This window comes from Pseudophryne corroboree, chromosome 7 (genome assembly GCF_028390025.1).
Source record: "Pseudophryne corroboree isolate aPseCor3 chromosome 7, aPseCor3.hap2, whole genome shotgun sequence".
NCBI classification, from domain to species: domain Eukaryota; kingdom Metazoa; phylum Chordata; class Amphibia; order Anura; family Myobatrachidae; genus Pseudophryne; species Pseudophryne corroboree.
The window spans coordinates 138,248,721-138,261,890 of record NC_086450.1 but is presented as its reverse complement, the minus strand read 5'-3'; positions in this window follow the sequence as shown (position 1 = coordinate 138,261,890).

The following is a 13,170-nucleotide window of genomic DNA, read 5'->3' as shown; positions in this document are numbered from 1 at the left end:
CACCAGTCAGCAGTGCAGCATGAGCATATCTGTACATTTTCTGTGGTACCGTAGCTGCACTGCATGGTCTATCCTGGCAGACTGTATCACAGCTTACAAAGAGCTCTGTATGGAGAGGTATCTGCCTGTTGAGCTGTGTTGAGACTACAAATCCCAGCACACCTTGTCAACTGGATTTGCTGGGACATGTAGTGCCATCATACCTAGAGGGTTTTTTTTAACTGTAGGGGTTTTTAACTGTATGTGTATTGTGTGCATATATCCCCTTGGTGTCCCTGTCTGCACCCTCCTTGTAATTCCCCCTCAGAGTCCCTGCCCGCACAATCCCTGTAACTTCCCCCTCAGTGACCCTGCCCATACAGTCCTGTAATTCCCCCTCAGTATCCCTGCCCGCACCCTCCCCGTAATTCCCTCTCAGTGTCCCTTCCCGCACCCTAACCGTAATTCCCCCTCAGTGTCCCTGCCTGCACACTCCTCGTAATTCCCCCTCAGTGTCCCTACCTGCACCCTCCCCATAATGCCGTCTCAGTGTCCCTGCCCACACCCTCCTCATAATTCCTCATAATTCCTCCTCAGTGTCCCTGCCTGCACCTTCCCTGTAATTCCTCCTCAGTGTCCCTGCCTGCACCCTCCCTGTAATTCCTCCTCAGTGTCCCTGCCTGCACCCTCCCTGTAATTCCTCCTCAGTGTCCCTGCCTGAACCCTCCCTGTAATTCCTCCTCAGTGTCCCTGCCTGAACCCTCCCTGTAATTCTCCCTCAGTGTCCCTGACCTCAGCCTATCTGTAACCCCCTTCCCTGGGTGGGGGAGGTGGGGGACACCAGTTACTTACTTTGCCAGGGGCGCTCAGACCCCTAGATACACCCCTGTGTATAATACACAGTCTGGTTTATCATAGTGTGAAAAGCATTTTTCACTGTATACACTGTTCTTTTCACCAGCAAAAAGGCCTTTCCCCTGCTTATCCCATTGCAGCATAAGGCCATCAATCACAGGGCTATGAAGAGGGTTTGGGTCAAAATAACATGATTCTCATATACTGTAATCTCTCCTCTTGGACCTGCAAATTATCTGCATTATGCATTTCAATAGGAAGTGGGCGGAATGCAGGAGGGTCACCTACTCTTCCAGGAGTAGGCACTCCCTGAAAGTTAGAAAGTCTCCCGTATGTTCTGATAGTATAGGAAAACAGGAAAAATGCGATCGCCTTGCGTATGCAGCTTAATTGTAATTTGTAAGACAATGCATTTTGATTGACAGAAAGTGACATAGGTGGTAGCATGGTGTTTGTGGGGAGTGGTTTGTAAAATGAAGATGTGTCATGGCCGTAGGTGTGTGATATCAGTGTGACCTGTGTATAGTGATCAGTGTAAATCAGGTGTGTGATATCAGTGTGACCTGTGTATAGTGATCAGGGTGTATATCAAGTGTGATACCAGGGTGTGTTTCAGGTGTGATAGCAGGGTGTGTGATACTGGTGCATACTTACCTACTTTTCCACCAGTGTGGTAGGTGTATAGGGGGCGAGGCCGATGGGAAGGTGAGCTGTCCGGGGGCATGGCATTATGATGCCAAGAAAACAGGCACTGTATAGTGGGTGGTGGAGCTATGATGACACTATTCAGCGTGAATAGTGTATCGGGGCCACCTCAGACCACCCACTTGTGCTTTTCTGTGAGCAGGGTGTGTGTCAGGTGGGTGATATTGGTGTGACCTGTGTATAGTGATCAATGTGTGTCAGGTGTGATATCAGTGTGACCTGTGTGTATAGTAATCACTGTATATCAGGTGTGTGACACATCAATTTGACCTGTGTATAGTGATCACTGAATATTAGTTGTGTGATATTAGTGTGACCTGTGTATAGTGATTATTGGGGGTAATTCAGAGTTGATCGCAGCAGCAAATTTGTTAGCAGTTGGGCAAAACCATGGAGATCATTCCGAGTTGATCGCCCGCTAGCTACTTTTTGCAGCGCTGCGATCAGGTAGTCGCCGCCTATAGGAGAGTGTATTTTTGCTTTGCAAGTGTGCGAACGCCTGTGCAGCCGAGCTCTGCAAAAACATTTTGTGCAGTTTCTGAGTAGGTCTGAACTTACTCAGCCCTTGCGATCACTTCAGCCTGTCTGGTCCTGGAATTGACGTGAGACACCCGCCCTGCAAACACTTGGACACGCCTTCGTTTTTCCAAACACTCCCAGAAAACGGTCAGTTGACACCCATGAATGCCTTCTTCCTGTCAATCTCCTAGCGATCGGCTGTGTGAATGGATTTTTCGTTAAATCCATCGCTCAGCAACGATCCGCATTGCGGTGCATACGCATGCGCAGTAGTGACCTGATCGCTGTGCTGTGAAAAACGGCAGAGTGCGAACAGGTCGGGATGACCCCCCATGTGCACTGCGTGTGGGGGGGGGGGGGGGCTAGGCATAACATGTGCAGAGAGAGTTAGATTTGGGTGGGGTGTTTTCAGACTGAAATATAAATTGCAGTGTAAAAATAAAACAGCCAGTAATTACTCTGCACAGAAACAAAATAACCCACCCAAATTTAACTCTGCAAATGTTATATCTGCCACACCAGCAGTGCACATAGGGGGTAATTCCAAGTTGATCGCAGCAGGAAATTTTTTTGCAGTTGGGCAAAACCATGTGCACTGCAGGGGGGGCAGATATAACATGTTCAGAGAGAGTTAGATTTGGGTGGGGTGTATTCAAACTGAACTCTAAATTGCAGTGTAAAAATAAAGCAGCCAGTATTTACCCTGCACAGAAATAAAATAACCCACCCAAATCTAGCTCTCTCTTCAAATGTTATATCTGCCCCCCCCCCCTGCAGTGCACATGGTTTTGCCCAATTGCTAACAAACTTGCTGCTGCGATCAACTCAGAATTACCCCTATTGTGTATCAGTTGTGTGTTATTAGTGTGACCTGTGTATAGTGATCAGTGTGTATCAGGAGTGTGATATCGGTGTAAACTGGTATAGTGAGCAGGGTGTAGTTGGTATGTGATATGGGTGAAAAAAAACACAATGCTGAATAACACATTGGGCCTGATTCAGATGCGGCCATTGGATGCTAATCAGTTGATGTTTTCTTACTGCACATGCATCTAAGCCACAGTGTACACACGCAGCTATTGAATTGCTATAGAGGTTGCATTGAGGGATTAGTCGCAGAGTGAGTGATAGCAAGACAGCGTTTACGGGGTGGTAACGGGGAGTGGTCAGACAAACGCAGTCATGTCATGGTCATTCAGATGACAGTTTCTGGGCAGAAGTTAGCAGTCGCAATCTTACTTGCTGCTAGAGAGCCCATAGCGATTTGCGACAATGTATCAGCAGTTGTACGCCGTAGGATGGAAAGTGTGTGTCCCTGTGCTCAGGTTAGCTTTTGCCGATATTAGCATATAATCGCAACTGCATACGGCAAAAGATAGCAACAGCAGAAGCAAGAACAACCACATCTGAATCAGTCCCATTATACGTTTTACTAATATTGCCAATATGCCATTTTGACAAATGTATCAGTAGGGACCTACCCAAATTAGTTGTCCTTGCCTCCCCACAAACCTTAGTCCAAATGCAATCAGCCAATCATCATTATCAGTGTATATTTTGCATCAGTGTTCCAGCACCCGATACATACCACTCACAATCACCTGCATACCGGCATTTTTTATGGGCGGTATGCAGGATCATATAGTTGTTGGGACAGCCCTTCTGGTGTATGATCCAAGTGTCCTAATATATACAGTACGACATCAATCTGCATATGTGCAAGCAGCTGGGTATGGAGAGGGCCGTAATTACCTATGGGCGAGACAGCGCAAATGCGCTGAGGGTGCAGCCGCTGCCATCTCTCTTTGCCGGCAGCCGGCTGCTGAAATGAATGTTACCAGCGTTGCTCACTGCTCACGGCTTTAGTAACTTGCCTGCAAGGCAGCATCAGGTGGCTGGGGATACTGCTGTGTGAGTGTTTGTTCACGGGGATAGTTATGTTTCTCCCTTAGCTGGCTGCAGGTCCCAGAGTCCCCTCTGATTGGTGCACAGGGTAAAGTGATGGTTGTTCTGCTGGGCTCATGCTCAGGGCTCCAGGGAAGAGGCAGGGAGGAGAGAGTGGCCATGTGTGTATGGTGCCTGCGGCTCTTATGTGTGTACAGAGTACTGTATATGTGTGTGTGTGTATGTGTATGTAAGTACATTGTCTATGTATGTACAGTGTATATGTGTGTTGAGTTTATATGAATGTGTGTACAGTCAGTGTGTGTGTGTGTGTGTGTGTGTGTGTGTGTATGTATCTATGTATGTATGTATGTGTGTGTGTACAGTCAGAGTGTATGTATGTGTGTGTGTGTGTGTGTGTGTGTGTGTGTGTGTGTGTGTGTGTACAGTCAGAGTGTATGTATGTGTGTGTACAGTCAGAGTGTATATGTATGTGTGTACAGTTTATATGTGTACAGTGTTTGTGTGTACAGCATATATGTATGTAAGTACATTGTATATGTATGTACTGTGTATATGTGTGTGTACAGTTTATATGTATGCATGTACAGTGTGTATGTTATGTACAGTGTATATTTGTGTGTATAGTGTATATGTATGTGTGTATAGTGTATATGTATATGTACAGTCTATATGTATGTGTGTATAGTGTATATGTATGTACAGTTGTTGAAGTCAAAAATATTACATAAAAAGAACATACAAACTACACACATTATGAGTCGCTATACTTGCAAATACGCGCAGCGAGCACAGCAATATATGGTAACACACGCATTTACACGGACATGCCACAGAGATGGATTCGACACTTATTTCATGCAGTACATAATTATAATAATATCAAGCGCCAGACATCATGATGATTTAAAATTATATAATGAAGTAATGTCATGCATGTGTATTATTTGAACGAAACCAGATACACCTGTCATATTTGGTATTAAAGCAAGCAGATTAATGTGTAGATTAATTTTATACTTGTTATTAAGTTGTAGGACATTGCAACAAATAGTTATGATTTAATGTATGAAAGCTAAAAATAACTCTTATTAGGACAATGGACAGGAAACTCAGGCCAGCCCCTTTGGACGTCCCCAAGGCTGAACCTGTTCAGCACACGAATAGACTAGTGACTCATCATGAATGAGAAAGTCCCCTCCCCCAAAAACTAGATAACACATTGCTGATCACACAGGAGGTCAGTTGCTGTTTTGTCTCAGAGGATGATGGAGTTGCTTCTACACCAGTTCCTGCATGATTTTACAGAGAGAGAGAGTGATATGGAGAGACGAATTTATATAACTTAAGGATAATGGTATTGTATGCTGGCCTGTAACTGTAACTGTATGTTTTAACTGCTTACTGTGTGAGTTGTAACCATGTAACTATAGGTATACTGTACATTGTAATATATTGAATCCATATCCTTTTAATAACAAATATATACATCAATGAGCTTAGGAACTCAGATAATGTGTGGGTGTATTGTTTTCTCTTATGGGATGCAGTGTTTTGCGATGTACAGCGCACATTCATGGCAAATGGTAATAAGATGTGCAGGCGTCTACAATATATATTAGAGCGGGCATTTTAAATATTTGTAAGAAAATAATTTGGCATTCACAGATGGGGACTCGTCCGGGTTATTATGGTCTTAATGATGCACTGTACATTATAAACGAGACGCTGTGGTCGATCAACTTGTGGTGGACGCATCGTAAAGCTGAGAAAATCATATCCGTGTGCATTGTTGTGATATCAGTAAGCCAATGATATGAAATTTCAAGGGACAATGCGTTTCTCATAATATTTAAGATGCTAAAATGTATTTTTATTGTTGCAAAACAAAGTTCAAATAAGTCATGTTGTGTTTGATTCAGATTGGATTGTTTATCTGTTAAGTAGATTTAAAAGTACATTTAAAATGTGCATAGCCTTGATATAGTTTTTTTTTTAACTCAGGCCTAAAATAACTTCTGGTGCTTGTATAATGTGTGATTTCTTTGTGACAAAGGAAGCCGCATGGTCTGTCCTCCATTTTGGACTAACCAAATGGCCTGTCCACCATTTTGTGTAAACCTCATGGATGTGGAAGGGGAGGAGCAGTGGCCATTTTAGGAAGGTCACTTTCTAAATAGCGGATTTTCAGTCTGCTCAGAACAATCAGTTTCCTTGGTCACATCAAGCACCATTTATGAGTTACCAATGCATTTATTTAACCCATGCCATAGTCAATTACAAATAGTTTCAATTGGGCCTAGTGAGAGTAAATGGTGAGATAAATGCTTGGCTTGGTGTAAGAAATTGCACACACAAAAAAAAAAAAAAAAAATACTTTTTTTTTTCTTCTTCTTTCCCAGGATTTAGTTAACTCTCTGTTTGCTATAAGATAGGCATTGAAATGCTAATTAACTGGTTCAACCACTTTTACAGGCAGGCAAAAGCACATAGCTTTGATATGCAAATAAGAGGTAAGGTGTCTCATAGGAGACCAGTGAATGGTACATATATATATAATATTATTATAATAATTATGTGTATATTTATATCAGTGTATGTTCTGCAAGATAGTTATCCAATCTGAATCATATCATTTAAATTATAGATTATTGCAGTCATTATAGATCTGTGTGAAATAGGATACATTTGTTGCTATATAGGTAAATTTGAAATAACAGTATTTTAAAGAAGTAAGTGTAAAGACACAAACGCAGGTCTGCATAAAAGTTTATACAGAACAAGTTGTGTCTAGTGGGCAATAGTAATTAGTATTGTTCACATTTATAGAGCTGTGTGATTTGTTTTATTGCGGACGCAGGGTTTTGTACATGTGTCTCGGACAAAGTACAGGACTGCGCACGCAGCGTAAGAGACGCGCACGGTCGCGTGTTTACGCAAAGTGCGTAAGAGTGCGGGCGCTAAGTACAAATTACACAATAGTGTCATTTAGTTCAAAGGTGGGACAGTAGCCAGGCTACAATAGCACAAAACTACCCGGTTTCTAAAGCAGATTAGTATAAAACTTTTGTTTAAACTGTATTGCCTCTGGGGGTAAAGCTGCCAATCTGAATGAATTAAAATTTTCTGTACAGAAAAACAAAGTGTATTTGAGTGAGCGAACATAGGAGTGAGTGGATTTGAACCCCAGAATTCGGGATCCCGTCGTGTGGTACACCAAGTAAGTGGAGGCTTGGTGGCGTGAGGTGGCTGGCTCACGTTAGTATAGGATTTGGAATACTTAAGTCGTGAGGAGACTTACACAGGAGCATGGTAGGGAATTGTGAATTATGAACTGTGTGACCCATGTAGTTTTTTGATACGCTTCGGCTGAGGTTTCGTAGCTTGTGATTCGATTCCAGTGGTCGTACGGTGGATAGGTAACAAGTACCTATACGCTGTGCGATTGGACAGCGCGTTTGTGGGTGCGATATATAGCGCAACATGATACCCCTTTTACAAGCTTTTGCGTAAAATTGCGGTATCATTAGCGCTGTATACAGCATACGCAAGCGTGATTTGTGTATAAAAAGTGCATAGGGAGTTTTTGCTGGTCTCTTTCAGGAAAATCTCCAACGACAGATACTTTACTGGAAAGGGTAAGTTATTCCTAAAAACTTCCAGTAAATACAGGTCAATAGGGGCCCTAAGTTGGGTACATTGCCTTCGCTATCGACAGTGTATGGTAGTACTGGCCAACGTGGGTGAGAGTGGGTGAAAGCGCTCGGAGAACTTTCACCATCACCTTATATTGAGTATTTTGGTGTTTGTGGGAAAAGGCCCAATTATGGGAGCCAGTTGCTCAACTAAGGGACGTTTAGCCAGGGTTCAGGCTGAAGAGCCGCGTCCCAAGGGGTCAGCGAGGTTTATTATGTGTGGGAAATATGGTCCACACGCTGAAGTTTATTGTGACGAATGGGTACGTATGACTGACAAAGATAGGGTACCATTCCCTAAGGTGGGCAGCTTTGAACCAGAGGTACTGCAGAATGTAAGCAGTAAAATATTTCTGATAAAATCCAGAAAACAAAGGTTCAGACATACAAAGTGTTTAAACCTGTGGCAGCAAGAGGGGTTGGTGAGTTTGATCCTAAGGTATTGCAGGTGGTATGTCTAACCAAAGTCATATAAGACAAGAATGGAAATATAAGAACTGTTTGAACTTGTAGCAACAATATACAAGTAGGAAGAAAAAAAGAGAATGCAAGTACACCACCATATGTAGATGTTGAAGCAGTTACGGCAAGCATACATACTATAGAAAATAATAAAAATATGAAAAATATGACTGTAACCTATATATGTACTAATGAATGTTGAAGTTTTATTTAGGAGGAGAAGGTGACCTGATTGTTTTCAGCCATTTCTCATACACCCAGAGGAGTATCCAACCAGTAAAAGAAGAGCAGTAGCCTGTGGGGGAAGTGGCTGAGACCAGTGGAACAGGTAAGTATGGTATCATTTGTGTACATATATAGTAAAACCCAAAAATAAAAAAATAAAAATCAAGAAAGTAACGACAGAAATGGAGAAAAATCTGTCCGCACATTAGTAAAGCGGACAGAGACAAGGTAACCCCTGGGTATTTCTTTCAGTTACCATATAAGAAGTATTCATTCCTAGTAATGCCCCTAGTCAAGATGAGCTCGGAAATGTTTGTTGGACCATGTACAGACCCTTAATACGGGATGAGAAGGATTGAATGAATACTTCGCATGACCTAGAAGCTTGTTAAACTTTTTTTTTTGTCTCTTGCAGTAATAGAAAACTCTCCATCTGGATAAGATCACTGGTAAACACTAATTCGGCAAATGGGAGGTGGCTGTCTCTGTGCAAATGGACGGGCTCAATAAGGCATTGAGTGTCAGGGTGCAGACTTCTTTGCAAAATTGGAAAGGGGTCACAGTAGCTAATCTTAGATAGTGTGCTAATGAACATCACAAGAATAGTGCTAGGCGCAGAGAACAACAGGTGGAGAGGTTGAGGACGGTAAGTATACTAGCACATACAGGAAAGACCCATCAGTCCAAACCCCAGATCCCTAATGGTCAATAATATGTTACACTTGTAGGAAGGAAGGGCATTTTGCCAGAGATTGTAGGAGTAGTAGGACACAAAGTCAATATAGACCCCCTAGACAGAAAACACAAGCCACATTATTAAACACATAGACGGGACCAAGGGACATATAGTAAGGAATCATAAGCCATATAGAAAACACAGATTCGGCTAATGGGAAGAACAAAATAAATGCAACATTACCATTTGACAAAACTTGCTGGGGTTAAGATGGGGCCTCTAAACTTTTGCTTCTTTTTCCTAGCAGAAATGGCCCCTGATTAACTTAATTTTGTTAGATATGATATACATATACTGTGCTCCCGCTCAGGAAGTACAAAGTATGTTAGACACCCACGAAGACTAATGTCGCATTCTACTGTTCTAGATGCATGTCCATCACAGGTAGAGGAAATTATCTCACAGATACCGGGTTCCCTATGAACTTAGGATGGACAGGACACTGGATTGATGGCTGGGATAGTCCCAATAGCGATACGACAAACACAGAATTTTTTTTAAGGGGAGTAGACCAAGTAGAGAATCACTTCCCCGTAGTGCCCAATCCAGTTGTCAAAATTTTATAAAATCTTCTTCACCTCTACAAACTCATCTGTCACCAGCCTCTATTCTGTTTTTCTACAGTTTCCTCTTCATCTTTTGCGTTCACACAGGGTGGTACAATACATGGACCCAAGTACAGTTCAAACTCCACATGCCTAGGTCCTTCAGAGTTCTGCCCAAACCCAGTATATCTCAACAGCACGATAACACCAGTATTACTGCAGTGTGCCTTGTCATGCACAAAGGGTGGAGAATGGGAATACTGGTGAAGGGAAATTTCGTATAGACACTGATATGCCTGTTGGTGAATGGCAAACCTGACATTTTCTTTTTCATTTTCTTCTTCTTTCTCTCCTCTAGAGATGTTTTTTTTTTTTTTTGGAGTTATGCTCATGGTACTCTACATTGCAAACACACGATAGTTAAATTAAAATGAAAAATCTGTGTTCCCTACAGGAAAAGGCAGTCTGGAGGACAAAGGGGTATGGCCAGGAGTCCTCAGGACTGTGGACAGGTGGACACGGTAAGCCAGTAGCCCCCAGAGCATACCTTCCAAGTCTAGCTGAGGTGGCACACGGTCTGACTCATCTAGGCAAAGAGGATATGTGCAGGCTGATGAGAGCCTACTGGTGTGCGCCATGATTCTATTCTCATGCAGGTAAGAGAGCAATGACCTGTATTTCTTGCTTGAGGAAGAATATTGGTAAAGCAATACCAACAGAGCCATCCCATATCCCTCCCGCAGACGGATCTTTTCAGGAAATACAAATCGACTTTGTACAGTTAACACCCTTTGGGAATTATTGTTATGTATTGGTGTGCACTGATGTTTTCTCAAACTGGGTAGAGGCATTTCCTGCCGCAACGGATGCTGCTGTGTTTACCGCAAAGAAAAAATGCGCAGAAATTTGTGTGTAGCTAATGGTACCCCTAGAAGTAGGAGCAAAGCTTGAAATTGTACTATTGTGATCATAGATACTGCCACTAGTATTATGTAGCATCGGAACCACTCCCAGATCTTCACTCAATGAATCACCCTCTTCGAAATCTGTTTTTGTTTTTGTTTTGGTATTTGTGTCTTTTTTTGGGGTTGTTTTTGGAAGACATTGACATTGTTGAGATGAGCCAGCATTTGAGAACTTGACAAAAGAACTTGAAACTGTTGATCGCTGGTATGCCAAATACTAACTGTCTTGATTGTGAACCAAGAGACTATGTGATTGTTCTTACGCTCAGGTTGCCTAATAGACAGGTGGGAAGGACCATACCAAGTTTTGTTGACAGCACTATCCCAGTGAAAGTAGCCGAGAGAGAGACTTGGGTCCAGGATTCCCATTGCAGGAAAGTCGGTAGTCCGGAAGGAACTCGTAAATGGAGTGAGATCGCAAAAGTGTCACCAGAGACTCTGTTCCGTGAAGACTGAGAGGCGGCACTGTTGAACACTACCTGAGCATACTAAAGGATTGCAGAAAGACCAGTCATTGTAATTGATTCGTTATGAACAAGAGTTGTTTTGTTCTATTTCTCTTTTCTCTCTTTCCCGCTGACAAACATTTTTTTTCCAGGATATTCTATTTTTGCGAGGTTTTTTTTATGAGGAGTCGAGTGTGGGACTGGAACTGGTTCTGGAGGAAGGAGTGATTTCCTTATAGGATCCCAGGATTAGCCGATCAGTTTGTTAAAGTCAGAGAAAAATCAAAGGTCTAGTAGTTATTGAGTTCAGAGGTAATCAGGAACAATCAGACAATGGCTATTCACACATTGCAGGTAAAGAGCTCATTAATATATGTGGAAGAAAGGTTTATGAGTGGCTCTCCCAGAACTCCGAAGGTTTATGTTATTTAGGAAGGACACTACTTATAACCCTTGTTCAATGATTAAACAGACCTAGCATACGTTCCAGAAATGGAAACAATGTTCAGAAAATGATAGGAATATGTAGATCATGAAAATTTTATATGTCACTGTCACGATTTGTTTGTGTCTTCTTCATCTACCCAGCAGAACCTCAATCGAATCCAAACGTCAGTGTACAAAGACGTAGGTACACGTATGTGTGAAATGTTTGTCCAAATCAGACATTATAGGCCAAAGCACTGTCCCAGCATACTCTATAGGTTGAATGTTGTCCCACACCCAACCAGTGGTCCCGTGACCGCCGAGTGCATATAGAGGATGTCTCATCCTCCTCCCTGTCTTCCTTAAATATAGTCAAGTGTCTGATTTGCGAAATGAATACATACTTGTGTCTAGGTCACCGATTATTGTATGAAATATTTTTTTTCTTATGTTAATAATTGATGGCAGTTATTGTTTGCTGCCAAAGGGTGGACTGTCGAAGTCAAAAATATTACATAAAAAGAACATACAAACTACACACATTATGAGTCGCTATACTTGCAAATACGCCAGCGAGAACAGCAATATATGGTAACACACGCATTTACACGGACATGCCACAGAGATGGATTCGACACTTATTTCATGCAGTACATAATTATAATAATATCAAGCGCCAGACATCATGATGATTTAAAATTATATAATGAAGTAATGTCATGTATGTGTATTATTTGAACGAAACCAGATACACCTGTCATATTTGGTATTAAAGCAAGCAGATTAATGTGTAGATTCATTTTATACTTGTTATTAAGTTGTAGGACATTGCAACAAATAGTTATGATTAAATGTATGAAAGCTAAAAATAACTCTTATTAGGACAGTGGACAGGAAACTCAGGCCAGCCCCTTTGGACGTCCCCAAGGCTGAACCTGTTCAGCACACGAATAGACTAGTGACTCATCATGAATGAGAAAGTCCCCTCCCCCAAAAACTAGATAACACATTGCTGATCACACAGGAGGTCAGTTGCTGTTTTGTCTCAGAGGATGATGGAGTTGCTTCTACACCAGTTCCTGCATGATTTTACAGAGAGAGAGAGAGAGAGTGATATGGAGAGACAAATTTATATAACTTAAGGATAATGGTATTGTATGCTGGCCTGTAACTGTAACTGTATGTTTTAACTGCTTACTGTGTGAGTTGTAACCATGTAACTATAGGTATACTGTACATTGTAATATATTGAATCCATATCCTTTTAATAACAAATATATACATCAATGAGCTTTGGAACTCATATAATGTGTGGGTGTATTGTTTTCTCTTATGGGATGCAGTGTTTTGCGATGTACAGCGCACATTAATGGCAAATGGTAATAAGATGTGCAGGCGTCTACAATATATATTAGAGCGGGCATTTTAAATATTTGTAAGGAAACAATTTGGCATTCACACAGTGTATATGTATGTGTGTACAGTGTGTATGTATGTTTGTACAGTTTTTATGTATGCAAGTACAGTGTATATGTATGTGTGTATATGTGCATGTGCAGTGTATATGTATGTACAGTGTATGTGTATGTTCAGTGTATATGTATGTGTGTAAAGTGTATATGTATGAACAGTGTATAGTGTATCTGTGTATGTACAGTGTATATGTATGTGTGTACAATGTGTATGTATGTACAGTGTATATGTATG